We start from the raw sequence: 16,450 nt of genomic DNA on the forward strand, positions 1-16,450 counted from the left end.
CACCTCACCCCACACCACCTCATCTCACCTCACCCTGTTGGTCGTTCTGAGTTAGTGTGTTTAACACTCCTCCAATAGAGGCAGTGTGCTTAACACTCGTTTGGCTCTGTTTCTTATTTCTATGCTCTGGAGTCGCCAGGTGCCGTAAGAGACACCGTCACAAGTGCTAAGGTCAAGTTCAAGTCAATAAAGTCATACACCGATTAGTAAGTCCAAAACAATTAGAGTTTATTAAAACAATTATAATAAATACTCATGCACACGCTAAAAGACTAACTTACTTCTACTATTAAACGACTAATACTTATCTAAGTAGGAACAAGCAAGGTCAGGGAACAAGGCCTTTGTTCCTTTCTGATCTGCAACTTCTGTTCGCTAATAGTCGGCAAGAGTATAAGCAATGCCTGGGTCACGTAGCGATCGTCGTTGGCACTTACTGATCGATGGCTGCTGCTCGACGGCCGGTGATGAAAGACAGGATTTGGAGGCTGGAGTCGGAGGCCGGAGACAGGAGGCAACAGACCGAACTATGTGCGGGACCTTCTTTTTATAGGTCCCAGGAGGTCCGTGCCCCTTGGGGCGGGCTCTCTCACCTGCTGGGGATCGATTGGGTCTTTCCCAATCGATATGATTCGAACCCCCCTCTCCTAGGGTCGTTCCTTGATGGCTGGGGCTGTTCTTAGGGCTTATTGTCCTGGTTTCGTTGGCGCCATCATGTCTGCTTCGCTATCGAAAAGTATCAATCGATACTTAAGTGTATCTATTGTATCTGGGACTGTCCCGGTATCACCTCATTAGTATGCAGATCGTTTTCCCATTAACATCGCTGCCTGGACTCTGCAGCTGTGGGGAAACCGGTTTTTACGAGTGTCTCACTGTTGAAAGCTTCTGCAAGCTGTTTGTCCTGGACTATGTCCGTTTTTCCCTGCAGTCTTTGCAGTTCTCCATTTTGTATACTGGTGTCCATTTTAGATGGCTACAACCCCACCTCACCTCACCCCACCTCCCCCGCCTCCCTCCCCCACCTCACCCAATTTCACTCCACCTCACCTCACCTGATCTCACCTCACCCCAACCCCACTGCTGCTGTGTGGCTTATGAGTTAATTGAGGCTTCACAAACATCCAGTTTCATTGGAGAGATGTGAAATAAGCAGGAACTCACAAGCACAGAGTCTGGAGTAGTTCTACATGCAGTTAGCGCAATCAGGAACTAAACAGTAAGAGCTGCAAAATCATCCTTTGTTTAAGAAATATCCTGACAGAGGAAGAAGTGGTGTAACATGGAGCAATGTGGTAGATGCTGTAATAAAAACAGGAGACACTGTTTCCACTTACAAGAGGAACAGTAACCAAAGTACACAGCTTTAATGATATTGGCAATTGGACCGGAGGGGGTAGTGTTTAATGAGTGTGTTGTTGTGATGTAGTGTGTGCTCTGATGGTGCAACACAGGAGTGAAGTTCTAGGAGCTAGTGATGTCATGGTAATGCCAGTAGATCACTAATCCACCGACCAAGGCTGGTTGGTGTGTTTAAATCTCACCACTGCAACTGGAGAAGTTGGAAATAAAAGCAAGCCTTGATAGCACCATGATAACCATTACTGTGGAAGGGAAATTAATGATTTGCCAACTTAGAAGCATGCTGGGAAATGCTTGACTATAGTTCTGATGTGGAGACGCCGGCGTTGGACAGGGGGGAGCACAGTAAGAAGTCTTACAACACCAGGTTGAATCCTGGTGGATTCTGAGGAAGGAGCAGTGCTCCGAAAGCTAGTTTTTGAAACAAACATGTTGGACTTTAACCTGGTGTTGTAAGACTTCTTACAGATTGTAGTTCAACATTGCTTTTTAGTGAAAATAAGTAGGTCAGGTAACATAAACGAAATACTGCTTAATATTCTAGTCTTGGCCTTATTATGAAAACACATTGTCCTTCGAAAGATAACAAAATGTGTACTCAAGTTGTTTTTAGCCAAGGGCGAGATCATAAGAGAAATTCTCTTGTTGGCTGCATCACACCTTTTTAGACACCTGTTGAATGCTGGCAGTAGAGAGCAGTGAATTGTTGGGACTGATGCACCACAATATAACACTGTAGAAATGTAAATGCTGCCGCAGTCCCAGGGGCTTCTCTCCCCTTTGAGGGCTGCTTGGTGGTGATTTCACCTGAGCGTCACCAACCATACCTCAGGCAGGGCTCATACCTCATGATATGCAGACACACACATAATGATATACAGGCAGGCACAGAGTAGCAGCTAATGGACACAGAGAACAGGGCATGACCAATAAGCAGGCAGGACATTTAGGGGTGGGATCTGACTAAAAGACACAAGGCACTCACACTCCGTCTCTTCCCACTGATGAACATCTAGAGAGTCGGTCAAAGGTGTTGTTACAATCTCACACCTCCACCACGTGGCTAAGAGCTAGTCTGGTTCAGTCAGACAGAGTAACCACACTTAAGTTAGCAGAGAGTCGAACTCACAGAGAACTGTGCTAACTGTGCCAATAGTTCAATAAACCTGATTGAACTAACTTCAAGGTCTGGAGTATCTTTATAATCTAAGTTGCATCCAGTTGCAGCCAGTGTTATACCAGTGTACCTAACACGACAGGGCCTTCATGTGCAGGAATTGAACCTGCTCTATTGGTGCCCCTTCGTGGCATGAACTGGTTACCCAGCCAGCTGAGCTAACCAACACCCCACCCCCAACACTGTACCCAACCTGCATCACCCATGTTTACACCATCACCCATTCTGCATGTGCGACATTGAACCAGATTGCTGTGGTTTCCTCCAGACGTCAGCACACAGGCTATAATGTCACTCGCATTAGCCATCACGACTAACACTTGCATTTCAATATTTTCTCATCACTGTTTCTACATCACCAGTCACATGTGACAGCTCAGCACTAATGTGTCACTGTTACTATTGGTAAACACAAACAGGTGGAGGAACTTTCAATGTTTGGACATGTTTGAACAGTATTTATTTACGTGGTTATGGGGACTAATTGAATCATTTAAAAAATATATTGACATTGAAAAACAAAACGGTAACTGGCAAAAGAATTAGAGGTGAGCTGTGATCATAGAATTTACAGTGCAGAAGGAGGTCATTTGGCCCATCGAGTCTGCTACGGCCCTTGGAAAGAGCACCCCACTTATGTCCACACCTTCACCCTAACCCAGCAACCCCACCTAACCTTTTTTTTGGTCACTAAGGGCAATTTAGCATGGCCAATCACCTAACCTGCACTTCTTTGGAGTGTCGGAGGAAACCGGAGCACCCGGAGGAAACCCACGCAGACACGGGGAGAACGTGCAGACTCCGCACAGACAGTGACCCAAGCCAGGAATCGAATCTGGGACCCTGGAGCTGTGAAGCAATAGTGCTAACCACTGTGTTATTGCTTTTACACATTGAGTTGTTATGACCTTGAATAAATTATCTGAAAGGGGAGGGGAAGTGGATTCAATGGCAAATTAGTGAAGGGAGATTTCGAAATCCAAAGAGAAAGGTTGAGGCATCAGAACAGTATAGCGATGCGGGTGAAGAAAAGGAGAATGAGACAGGAAGGGACAGGGGCTTAACAAATATTGTACATTAAAGAATAATGGGCTGGATTCTCTGATTCTGCGGCAAAGTGCCAATGCCGGCGTGGGAACTGTGGCGTTTTACGACGCCAAAATCAGCGGCGGTCCCTCACCGATTCTGGGACCGGTGAGGGGCTAGCAGCAGCGCTGGGTTAAACTCCCGGCTCCCGCGGCAAAAACGGCTGGTGAATGACCGGGTCCGTGGCCGCGCCAGCGCACGATGCCGATATGTCGTGGTTGCGCCTTACAACATGGCGCCGGCTGTGCATGGATCTGACCTGCCATATATAGCTCCACAGGACAACCCATGGCCACCCCCACCAGTCCCCCAGCCCTCGCAGAAGCTCCCCCCTCCCTCCCTGACCAGCAGCCCGGCTCCCAGCCGACTGTGGCGGCGCTGGACAGAGCCCGCGGCCGCCATGCCGGGTCCCCATCCCCTCAGACCACATGTCAACCGCGCAGTTGGGAACTCAGCCCATCGGGGGCGGTGCATTGGGGGAGGGCCTTCGGATGACACGCCAATGCCGTGAGGCGGGCGATGCAATGACGCCATTTCGGAGGGGGTGAGACTTGGAAACCGGTTTCAAACTGGCGCCGCCCCCAATTTGGGCGTCGGAAGGGATTCTCTGCCCAATCGCCAATTACAATATCACAATCAGGCAATGGAAAATCTTGACCAATGATATTGCAGGAAATAAAAATTTTAAAATGAAACAAGGGACAATTTAGCACATCCAAGTTAGGTAGATTGGATATGCTAAATTGTCCCTCGGTGGGTTACAGGGATAGGAAGGGAAATTGGGCGTAGGTTGGGGTGCTCTTTCAGAGTGTCAGTGCAGACCCAATGGACCAAATGGCCTCCTTCTGTACTGCAGGGATTCTATGATTCTATAAGGTTCAGATAAAGAACAAAGAAAGTGCAAGAAGATGGATTAACTGGGGGCACAAATAGAGGCAGCACTTGTGCAATTTAACCCACTTTTCAGAGCGTTTTAAGTCTAGCAAGACTTTGTCTTGGCTAAATTAACCATCATGCCTTCTCCATGCCCAAACCTTAACAGTTCTGTGCATATCTGTGGCCTGCGTTTTCTTTCCACCTCAATGTACCTTCTTCCACTATCTGGCAAATCCCCTGCACAGGGCTACACCACAATCAGTCAGCAACTATTGGTATAAATGTAATTACATAGTTAAGAATAGAAGTAGTTAATGTCTCCTCTGATACGTGGCCCACATCTGACCCTGGATTAATCTCATTTCCTTGGGAGGTCGGACATGTTGACCAAGTGCTTTCCATAGAATCCTTAGAGTGCAGCAGGAGGCTATTTGGCCCATCAAATCTCTCCTGACCCTCTGAAAGAGCACCATACCTATTCCTCCGCCCTATCCCCATAACTCTGTAACCCTGCCTAACCTGCACATCTTTGGACACTAAGGGGCAATTTTAGCATGGCCAGTCCGACTAACCTGCACACATTTGCTCCACATCTCTCGCTATTGCTACCCACTGACGATTTATTAATCAATGTTTTGAAAGTTCCAACACCATCCACATCCTTTTGGACCATTTGATTTTGAAAATGATATTCAAATCTCCTCATTGCCTCCCTATCTCTGAGATCACCTTCAGCCCCACAACCCTCCAAGTGCTCTTCAAACTCTCATCTCTTAACTCACCCCCAATTTAAGTCATTCCAGCAGTGGTGTTTGTACCTTCATCTGGCCGTGCCCTAAGCTCTGGAATTCCCTCCCCATTGCTTCTTCAGCTCCCTACTTCACTTCCCTCCCTTTAAGAGGAATGATGTACCTCAAACGCGCCTGTGATTATTAACAAATTCAAGACCTAATCCAGTAAATTAGGGGAGGAATTCTCCGACCGTTGCAATTCTCTGGTCCGGATGGCAACGCATTCCCACCCATGGGTTTCCCGGGGGTGTGGGGTGGGAATGTGTTGTCATCCAGACCTGGGAAATCCCATCTACTTGCAGTGGGATGAGGGAATCCCACTGCCAATGAATGATGCGCGGCCAAGAAATCCGCGGCTGGGGGAACGGAGAATCCCACCCTCGATCCTAAAAACATAGAATCATAGAATCTACAGCACAGAGGCATTGTCTTTGGCCCAAATTAGTCCATGCCAACCAAAAGCCCCACTGAGCTAACCCCATTTGCCTGCATTTGACCCATATTCCCCTAAACCTTTCCTATCCATGTATCTGTCCAAATGCCTTTCAAATGTTATCAATGTCCCTGCCTCAACCACTTCCTCCGGCAGCTCATTCCACCTACGTACCACCCTCTGTGTAAAAAAGTTGCTTCTCAGATTCCCATTAATTCTTTCCCCTCTTAACTTAAACCTATGCCCTCTAATCCTCGATTCCCCAACCCTGGCAAAAAGACTGAGTGCATTCACCCTATCCATGCCTCACATGATCTTATACACTTCTGTAAGATCAACCGTCAGCCTCCTGCACTACGAAGAAAAAATTCCCAGCCTGTCCAATCTCTCCCTATAACTCAGTCCCTTGAGTCTTGGCAACATCCTTGTAAATCTCTTCTGCACTCTCTCCAGATTAATAATATCTTTCCTAAAGCAAGGCGACCAGAACTGAACGCAATACTCCAGGTGCGGCCTCACCAACGTCCTGTACAACTGCAACATAACTTCCCAATCTCTATACTCAATGCCCTGACTGATGAAGGCCAGCATGCCAAAAGCCTTCTTCACTGCCCTATCTACCTGTGACCTTTAGCGAACCATGCACCTGAACTCCAAGGTCCGTCTGTTCCATGATACTTCGTAAGGTCCTGCCATTCACGTGAAAATCCTGCCTTGATTTGACTTTCTGAAATTCAGCGCCTCGTACTTATCTGTGTTGACCTCCATTTGCCATTTCTCGACCTTCTTCCCCAGCTGACTATCTATTTTAGTGTCATCTGCAAACTTACTGATCATGCTTTGTACATTCTCATCCAAATCGTTGATATAGATAACAAACAGCATTGGACACAGCACTGACCCCTGAGGCACACCGCTAGTCACAGGCCTCCAGTCCGACAAACATCCTTCCACCATTACCCTCTGCTTCCGACCATCAAGCCAATTGTATATCCAATTTGCCAGCTCTCCCTGGATTCCATGTGATCTAACCTTCCAGAGCAGCCTACCATGTGGAACTTTATCAAAGGCCTTACTGAAGTCCATGTAGACTACATCTACCACCATGCCCTCATCAACCTTCGTGGTCACTTCACAATTCTAACACATTTGTAAGGCATGATCTCCGACGCACAAAGTTGTGCTGACTATTCCTAATCATCCAAATGTCTTTCCAAATGCCTGCACATCTTATCCCCCAGAATCCTCCCTGGTAGCGTACCCACCACAGATGTTAGGCTTACTGGTCTATAATTCCCAGGTTTTTCTTTGCAGCCCTTCTTAAATAAGACACAACATTTGCTACCCTCCCGCCTTCTGTTACCTAACGATGATGAAACTATCTCAGCCGGGCTCCCACAATGTCTTCTATAGCCTCACGCAATGTTGTAGGATAGTCGGGGCCAGGAGATTTATCCACATTCATACATTTTAATATGTCCATCGCTGCCTCTACTGTAATGCAAACTGTCCCCAATATATCACCTTCCCAGGTTCCCACATCTTTGTGTCTTTCCCCACGGTAATCACATAGGAGGAATATTCATTGTGAACCGCGCCCATTGCCTGCGATTCCACACATACGTGTCCACCATGGTCCTTGAGGGACCCTATTCTCCCTCTAGTCATTCTTTATCCTAAAGCTTAAAGGCAGAGTGGTGCAAAATGTTTTGCTTGGCTGCCATCTCATGGTCATCTTGAGTATGCCATCAACATCTACGAAATAAAGGACGCGATTCTCCAAAAGGATTTGTAAGTGTTGCAGCGAGCGGAAACTGCCGCGAGCTTCCCGGCGCTCGGCCCAGCCAGGCCGGCAATGCTATTCAATGTTAATTGGTTCACTTAGCGAGGCCCCGCGGCCCTCTCGCTGCAAATGAAGGCTGGCCAGCCCCCAGCTGACAAGGTCGAGCAGCACTTAAACAGCTCTTGGGCTGCCAACCCCAGCTCGCAACCACGGCGTCGAGACTTGTCCCAAGGTTCGGCGATGTGGACCTGCCCAGAATTCTAGGCACACCAGGAAAGGTGTCCTGGTTCCCTCGAGTGTCCCGAAGGGTGAGCCACAGGGCAGCCACTGCCACCTGGCAGAAGGTGGCGGCGGCTGTAGGTTCTGGGAGCGTTACTAGGAGATTAGCCATAAAACGTTCAACAACATAGACCGGGCAACAAGGGCAAGTCGGCACCAACGCTCCCACCCTTCCCCAATAACTTTCCGTCACCATGCGAGCATCCCCCGCCAACTCTCCATGTGGCCCACAACCCTCCCTTCACCCCCCTCCCCCTTCAACCCACCCCGACCCTTTCTTCACCCCCCCCCATTCTCTCGCAGGTCCTCCAGCCATTGGCACCAGCCCATCTGGAGGGCCCCCTCTCCAGCCTCCGGGAACACCTCGGAGGAGAGCTCCGAACAAGACACGATCGATGCGTCACAGCCGTCACCCCCAGCAACGCAGAGATATACAACTCGGTGGGAAACGTTTGTCAGATTTCTGGGGAATAATCTGGTGAGCACCACTAGGGTTATCCGGAGCTGATGGAGACGTTAGGAAGTGGCTGAGATATTCAGAGGGAGATGTCAGCAACATTCCAGTGGGTCCACAGCCGATTGGAGGAGTCCCAGAGGCTGCGGACACAGGAGATGTCGGCAGCAATGCGTAGCACCGAAGCCAACACTACTAGGGTAGCGACCGCAGTGGAAGGCCTGGTGCATGACGTCAGCACCATTCGTGAAGGCATTGCGCAGTCATCAACGGCCATGGCTGAGGGTCGTGGCAGAATGTGGAATTTGCTGGGGTATTTTATACAGTACCAGGCTGACCTTGATGAGGTTCTGCGGGACATTTCCCGTTCTCGGATGGGAATGATCGTGGCACTGAGGAGCTTGTCCCAGTCGCAGCTGGGCATTGCCAAGACACTGCAGAGCATGGCCCAAATACTGAGGAGCATCGCTGAGGGCTTCGACACCTTGGTGCCGATACCTGGCAGGGCTGGCAGAGCCTGATGATGAAGGGGAAGCCGAGGCTCGAACCAGCTGCCCCTCTGTCCCAAGGTGAGTCCCAGGGTCCCATGGGCAAATCGGGAGGAAGGGGGTGGGAGGTGCCAACCCGGACTGGCACCATGGAGTGGCGACGATGCTACCACCTCCCCCCAATGAGGCCACGTCTCGAGGTCATCAAGGGACAGGGCGGCACAGCTGTGTTTGTGCCGGCGGCAAGTATGCTGGGGCCCTCCGGGCACAGAGCCCATAGAGCAGCTCTGAAGGCCCCGGGACGTGGGAAGCAGCTGGCTGCCTCCACCTCAGATATGTATCCTGGGGAGGCCAAGCACACCGTGGATCACTGAGGACACCGGGGGAGGGTGGGGGGGGGGGGGGGGGGGGGGGGGAGGGCCGAGAGGGGGGGGGGGGGGGGGGGGCTGTGGGGGTGATGGGTGTGTGGGCGGCACCATCAGAGAGAGGGGAATTATATGACACCTGTGACACATTAAAAACACAAGTACCACCAGTATGACGCCGCTGTCACTTCCTCCTGCAATGCGGCCTGACCTCCGAACCCTGGGCCCATCTCTCCAGGCGTGCACCCCCTCCCTGGGCACATTATGTGCAGGTGATGGGTGTGAGTGAGCACTCAGCAGACAGGCAGGGGTCAGACTGGCATAGATTTAGGAGCACTGGTGCCCAGTTCTCTGCGGGTTAATATCAATACCCTGCCCTCGACAGTGACCTGCCAACACAGTCGCAGCGCCCTGGAGTGATGTGACACAGACCTTGGGAAGGTGGGAAATGGGGGTGGGTAAGGTAGCGATGACAGACCAGGCCATGGGCTATGTGAAGCGGGCGAGTGTAAGGTCCACGCTGGCCCTCCGGACTTGCCGGACCCTCGCCGCTGCCGCCTGTCCTGAGCCTCTGGCAGGACCTCCGATTCCCCCCTGGGATCGTCCTCCAGCCCCTGCTAATCCATCACCGCCTCATCATCCTCGTCCTCCTCCTTGGTGGCCACATGTTCCTCATCCATAGCCTCCAGCATGTCACCCGCTGCTGTGCCAGGTTGTGGAGGATACAGCAGACCACCACAAAGGGAGCGACCCTCCAGAGGGTGTACTATAGTGCACCCCCAGAGCGATCGGAGCATTGGAACTACATTTTGAGCAGACTGATGCAACCCTCAATGACAGCCCGGGTGGTCACATGGGCCTTGCTGTATCAGGTCACGGCTTCTTTCTCTGGTCTCCGTATTGGGGACATTAGCCAGGTCCTCAGTGGGTATTCCTTATCCCCCAAGAGCCAACCGGCCATCCTGGGGTGGTCCCCGAAGAGTCCGGGGATGAATGACTGCCATAGAATGTAGCTGGCGTGCACACTCCCTGGGAAGCGTGTACACTGGTGCATGATCTTCAAGTGGTGGTCACACACAAGCTGGATGTTGAGGGAGTGGAACCCCTTCCTGTTAATGCAGTCCCAGATGGCTTGGCGAGCGAAAGACCACATGCGTGCAGACTATCAGCCCCTGTACCTTAGGCATCTTGGTGATGGCGGAGAATCCTGCTGCCCGGGCATCCTGTCGGGCTTAGTCCATGTCAAAGTTGAAATAACTTTCCGCCCTGGCAAACAGCGCATCCGTGACCTGTCGGATGCACCTGTGGGCTGCGGCCTGCGCAATGCCACAGAGGTCCCCGCTCGAGTCCTGGAAGTATCCTTGAAGGCCACCAGGAGCAGGTGTCCTCCATGTGGTGCCAAGTCTGCGAGGACATGTCACGGGTGCCGCACTGTCTCCTTGTTGAGGCAGAGCCTCCTGCGGCACGTGCTGTCCATCAAACGACCAGCGACGTGTGGACACCCTGGCCGTCGCGGGCCTCCCCCCTCTGGGCCCCTCCCTGGCCTGATGGGCAGCTGGGTTCTCAGGGCGGGGTCCACCACAAGGGCCGCCATCTCGAGCATCTGCAGACGCTGCTGCTGCCGTTGTCTCCGGCGTTTGGCCAACCGCCCTTTCGGCAGCACCACTCGGGCAGGTTCTGCGGTGTCGTATATACCATCCATAGCATTCAATATCTGGAAGGTTTTGGGAGAGGTTGCTAGACTGACAACCCACCCTGGGACCCTCCATTCCTTCATTGATCCCCTCTGCCCCTCCCCCATGCCCAGAACACCCTTCCCAAATACTCCCGGCCACGGCAGGCCCCCCTCAACAGACCCAAGACCATGTACCCCAGACACCTGCACATAACTTCACCTAGACCGGGTGCTGGTCCCCTCCCCATTACACTTACACACCCTCCGGCCACAGACATATCCCCAGAGCTGTATCCCATCCCCTGGGTGTATGGATGTTGGCTGCTGTGTATGTGGTGTTGCCTCCCACAGTGTTCAGGCACAGTGTCCAGGCACCGCAGTCTGATAGGGATGCTAGGCAATAACTTCTCCATGCTACATGGCCCGCCTACCCACGAGAATCCGCTAGGGTTGTGTGAAGTTCTCACTTAACCGCGATTGCCAATTCCCTACTGCCAGTCGATGGGGGTTATGGGTGGTCGATGATGCAGACGGGCAGGGAGAAGGTTTGCACCCGGAACGGGTACACATGATCCAGGGGTTGACATGGTGGTGTCGCACGCGGAACCCCCCCCCCCTCACCGCCTTCCCCCCACTTTCCCATGAGGGCCCACCCCTGTGGACCCACCCCACCCCTCCAGCACAGGGTCCCCCACCCCTCACCGTGCATTGGGGCGGCAAGCCTAGCACTCACGGGCTCTTTGCCTGTGAACATAGATGGATACTCACCTCCTCAGCTCCCCGACCCCGCAGCAACCTATCCACCAGGTTCATGTTTATAAAAAGGAGTACTAATCAGCACCAGCGTGACCACTTTCCGGGGAGGCCACTGAGTGACGGGCGGCTATTGGATAAGGGGTGGCTCCCGTTAATTGGCTGGAGGGCTCAAGTGGTGATAATTGGTCTCTCGTCACGCTACGGCGAGATCCCTCTGGACCTCCCGAAGTGCGTTATAGCCAATGAAACACTTTGGAACTGTAGCCTCTATTGTAATAATAGAAACACGGCAGACAATCTTCTGCACAAGCAGATCCCACAAACATCAATAAGATTGCCGGTCAGATCACGGGCAGGATTCTCCGTCCCTTCACAGCAGCGGGATTCCACATCCGGTCACAGCAGCGGGATTCCCTATCCGGTCACGGCAGCGGGATTCCCCGTCCGGTCACGGCAGCGGGATTCCCCGTCCGGTCTCGGCAGCGGGATTCCCCTTCCGGTCACGGCAGTGGGATTCCCCGTCCGGTCTCGGCAGCGGAATTCCCCATCCGGTCACGGCAGCGGGATTCCCCTTCCGGTCACGGCAGCGGGATTCCCCGTCCGGTCACGGCAATGGGATTCCCCGTCCAGTCACGGCAGCGGGATTCCCTGTCCGGTCACGGCAGCGGGATTCCCCATCCGGTCACGGCAGCGGGATTCCCCGTCCGGTCACGGCAGCGGGATTCCCCATCCGGTCACATCAGCGGGATTCTCTGGTTCCGCTGCAGCGAATGGGAGATTTAGCTGAGCATCAAATTGTCCGTCCTCGCTAGCATTGGGGCGGACTCGCAACAGAGACTCCCAGCCAATGTGTTAATATGGTGGGACGGAAGCGGAGAATAGATTTTGGGGTAGTCAGCAGATTATTGGGAATGTGGTTGAGCGGTTTCCTTGACTTTTGTCCTCAATGGCCCTGCTCTGATGGGAAAGCTATGTCCTCCTGCCCACTACTGGCAACGGTTTCGCACTTTTTACATGAACAATTCCTTTCGGAATCCTAAAAACCTCAATCAAACCACTTCCATATTCCAGGGGTGCATTGGTCTAACAGGTCCACAATTTCCGAGTTTCTATTTCTAACCTTTCTTAAATTATGCAGCTTGCAGTTTTCAAATGTAAAGGGACAATTCCTGACTTGAGAGAAAGTTCCTTCCCTCCTTCCTTTATAATACGGGGGGTGGATGGGGGGGGGGGGGGGGGGGGGGGGGGGGGGGGAGCCGTCAGGTGCAGTGTAGTTGTCAGTTTTTACTGATGTTCGTTTTTCTAATATGTCCTCTTGCTTATGAGAACTTCATGAGTTCCAGCACTTAGTAAATCATAGTATGAGCAGGCAAAGTCAACATGGTTAGACAAAAGAGAAATCATGTTTGACAAATTTCTTAGAGTTTTTTTAAGGAAGTAACAGATAGGGTAGATAAAGGGGAGCTGGGAGATGTTGTGGGCGGGAATCTCGACGGCGTCAACATGGCCTCAGGAGCAGCCATTCTGACCCCTACAGGGGGTCAACACAGCAGTGGTGTGACCCACGCCGCTCCAGCTGCCGATCCCAGCCTCAGATGGGCGCCACGGGTCTGCGCATGCGCAGTGGGGCCAGTGCCAATGCGCGCATGCACAGTGGGACCAACGTGATTGCCGCACATGCTCTGTGGCTCCCTTCTCTGCGCCGGCCACGACGCAACATGGCGTAGGGCCACAGGGGCCGGCGGGGAACAAAAGAGGCACCCAGCCCAAGAGGCTGGCCCGCTGATTGGTAGTCCCCGATCGTGGGCCAGGCCACAGAGGAGGCCGGCCCCCCCCTGGGGTTGATTCCCCCCCTCCCTTCCCACCAGGTCACCCCCGGATCCATTAACGCCGAGGCCCCGCCGTGTAAGACCAGGTGTGAACGGCGCCGGCGGGACTTGGGATTTTTTGAACGGCCATCCTGGGCCGCAAATCGCCGGCGGGGACCCAGCATAGCGATCCTCGACCGACGCCGCGCAAACCGCGCCGACACCAATGGCACCGATCCTTCGTTCTCCAGAGAACTGGTGGACTGGCGTCGAGGCAGCGTCACGCAACTCGCGTCCGTCCCGGCGATTCTCCGCCCCAGCCTGGGCTGAGAGAATCCCGCCCAGTATACTTGGGTTTCTCTGTGGGGATCATAACTTTACCCAATATTATGGGTAATGTTAAGGTGGCACATAGAAAAGGTAATGTACAAGGTAAGGACTCATAATATTGAGATAATATATTGGAACGGATTAGTTAATGGACAGGAAGTAGACAGTAAGGATGAATGGGACATTTTTTAATTGGCAGGCCAACGGAGTGCCACAAGGATTTGTTCAGGGGCCCTAGCTATTGACAATCTATATTAAGGAATTAGATGAGGGAAAAAACAAGAATAACGTATCCAAGCTAGCAGGTAGCAATGCATCCAAGCTTTCCAAGTTTTGTATTGCTGGTGGGAGTGTAAGCTGTGAGGAGGATACAAAAAGGTTGCAAAGAGATAGAGAGGTTAAGTGTGTGGGCAGCAAAATGGCAGATAGATTATCAATCCAAGGTTATTTACACGGGCAATGTTATGATCCCAATAGAGATCAATAACCTGAAAAGATAGGAATCCCCAAACATCATCGATGAGAGGAACTGATGGACAAGATTTCACTTTTAACAATTTTACATTACATTCGCTGGGGTATTTTATACAGTACCAGGCTGACCTTGATGAGGTTCTGCGGGACATTTCCCGTTCTCGGATGGGAATGATCGTGGCACTGAGGAGCTTGTCCCAGTCGCAGCTGGGCATTGCCAAGACACTGCAGAGCATGGCCCAAATACTGAGGAGCATCGCTGAGGGCTTCGACACCTTGGTGCCGATACCTGGCAGGGCTGGCAGAGCCTGATGATGAAGGGGAAGCCAAGGCTCGAACCAGCTGCCCCTCTGTCCCAAGGTGAGTCCCAGGGTCCCATGGGCAAATCGGGAGGAGGGGGGTGGGAGGTGCCAACCCGGACTGGCACCATGGATGGCGACGATGCTACCACCTCCCCCCAATGAGGCCACGTCTCGAGGTCATCAAGGGACAGGGCGGCACAGCTGTGTTTGTGCCGGCGGCAAGTATGCTGGGGCCCTCCGGGCACAGAGCCCACAGAGCAGCTCTGAAGGCCCCGGGACGTGGGAAGCAGCTGGCTGCCTCCACCTCAGATATGTATCCTGGGGACGCCAAGCACACCGAGGATCACTGAGGACACCGGGGGAGGGCCGAGAGGGTGGTGGGATGGGGGGGGGGGGGGGAGGGCCGAGAGGGTGGAGGGGGGGGGGGCTGTGGGGGTGGTGGGTGTGTGGGCGGCACCATCAGAGAGAGGGGAATTATATGACACCTGTGACACATTAAAAACACAAGTACCACCAGTATGACGCCGCTGTCACTTCCTCCTGCAATTCGGCCTGACCTCCGAACCCTGGGCCCATCTCTCCAGGCGTGCACCCCCTCCCTGGGCACATTATGTGCGGGTGATGGGTGTGAGCGAGCACTCAGCAGACAGGCAGGGGTCAGACTGGCATAGATTTAGGAGCACTGGTGCCCAGTTCTCTGCGGGTTAATATCAATCCCCTGCCCTCGACAATGACCCGCTGACGGTGCCAACACAGTCGCAGTGCCCTGGAGTGATGTCACACAGACCTTGGGAAGGTGGGAAATGGGGGTGGGTAAGGTAGCGATGACAGACCAGGCCATGGGCTATGTGAAGCGGGCGAGCGTAAGGTCCACGCTGGCCCTCCGGACTTGCCGGACCCTCGCCACTGCCGCCTGTCCTGAGCCTCTGGCAGGACCTCCGATTCACCCCTGGGATCGTCCTCCAGCCCCTGTTAATCCATCACCACCTCATCATCCTCGTCCTCCTCCTTGGTGGCCACATGTTCCTCATCCATAGCCTCCAGCATGTCACCCGCTGCTGTGCCAGGTTGTGGAGGATACAGCAGACCACCACAAAGGGAGCGACCCTCCAGAGGGTGTACTATAGTGCACCCCCAGAGCGATCGGAGCATTGGAACTACATTTTGAGCAGACTGATGCAACCCTCAATGACAGCCCGGGTGGTCACATGGGCCTTGCTGTATCAGGTCACGGCTTCTTTCTCTGGTCTCTGTATTGGGGACATTAGCCAGGTCCTCAGTGGGTACTCCTTATCCCCCAAGAGCCAACCGGCCATCCTGGGGTGGTCCCCGAAGAGTCCGGGGATGAATGACTGCCATAGAATGTAGCTGGCGTGCACACTCCCTGGGAAGCGTGTACACTGGTGCATGATCTTCAAGTGGTGGTCACACACAAGCTGGATGTTGAGGGAGTGGAACCCCTTCCTGTTAATGCAGTCCCAGATGGCTTGGCGAGCGAAAGACCACATGCGTGCAGACTATCAGCCCCTGTACCTTAGGCATCTTGGTGATGGCGGAGAATCCTGCTGCCCGGGCATCCTGTCGGGCTTAGTCCATGTCAAAGTTGAAATAACTTTCCGCCCTGGCAAATAGCGCATCCGTGACCTGTCGGATGCACCTGTGGGCTGCGGCCTGCGCAATGCCACAGAGGTCCCCGCTCGAGTCCTGGAAGTATCCTTGAAGGCCACCAGGAGCAGGTGTCCTCCATGTGGTGCCAAGTCTGCGAGGACATGTCACGGGTGCCGCACTGTCTCCTTGTTGAGGCAGAGCCTCCTGCGGCACGTGCTGTCCATCAAACGACCAGCGACGTGTGGACACCCTGGCCGTCGCGGGCCTCCCCCCTCTGGGCCCCTCCCTGGCCTGATGGGCAGCTGGGTTCTCAGGGCGGGGTCCACCACAAGGGCCGCCATCTCGAGCATCTGCAGACGCTGCTGCTGCCGTTGTCTCCGGCGTTTGGCCAACCGCCCTTTCG

The sequence above is a fragment of the Scyliorhinus canicula genome, chromosome 13 (genome assembly GCF_902713615.1).
Source record: "Scyliorhinus canicula chromosome 13, sScyCan1.1, whole genome shotgun sequence".
NCBI lineage: Eukaryota > Metazoa > Chordata > Chondrichthyes > Carcharhiniformes > Scyliorhinidae > Scyliorhinus > Scyliorhinus canicula.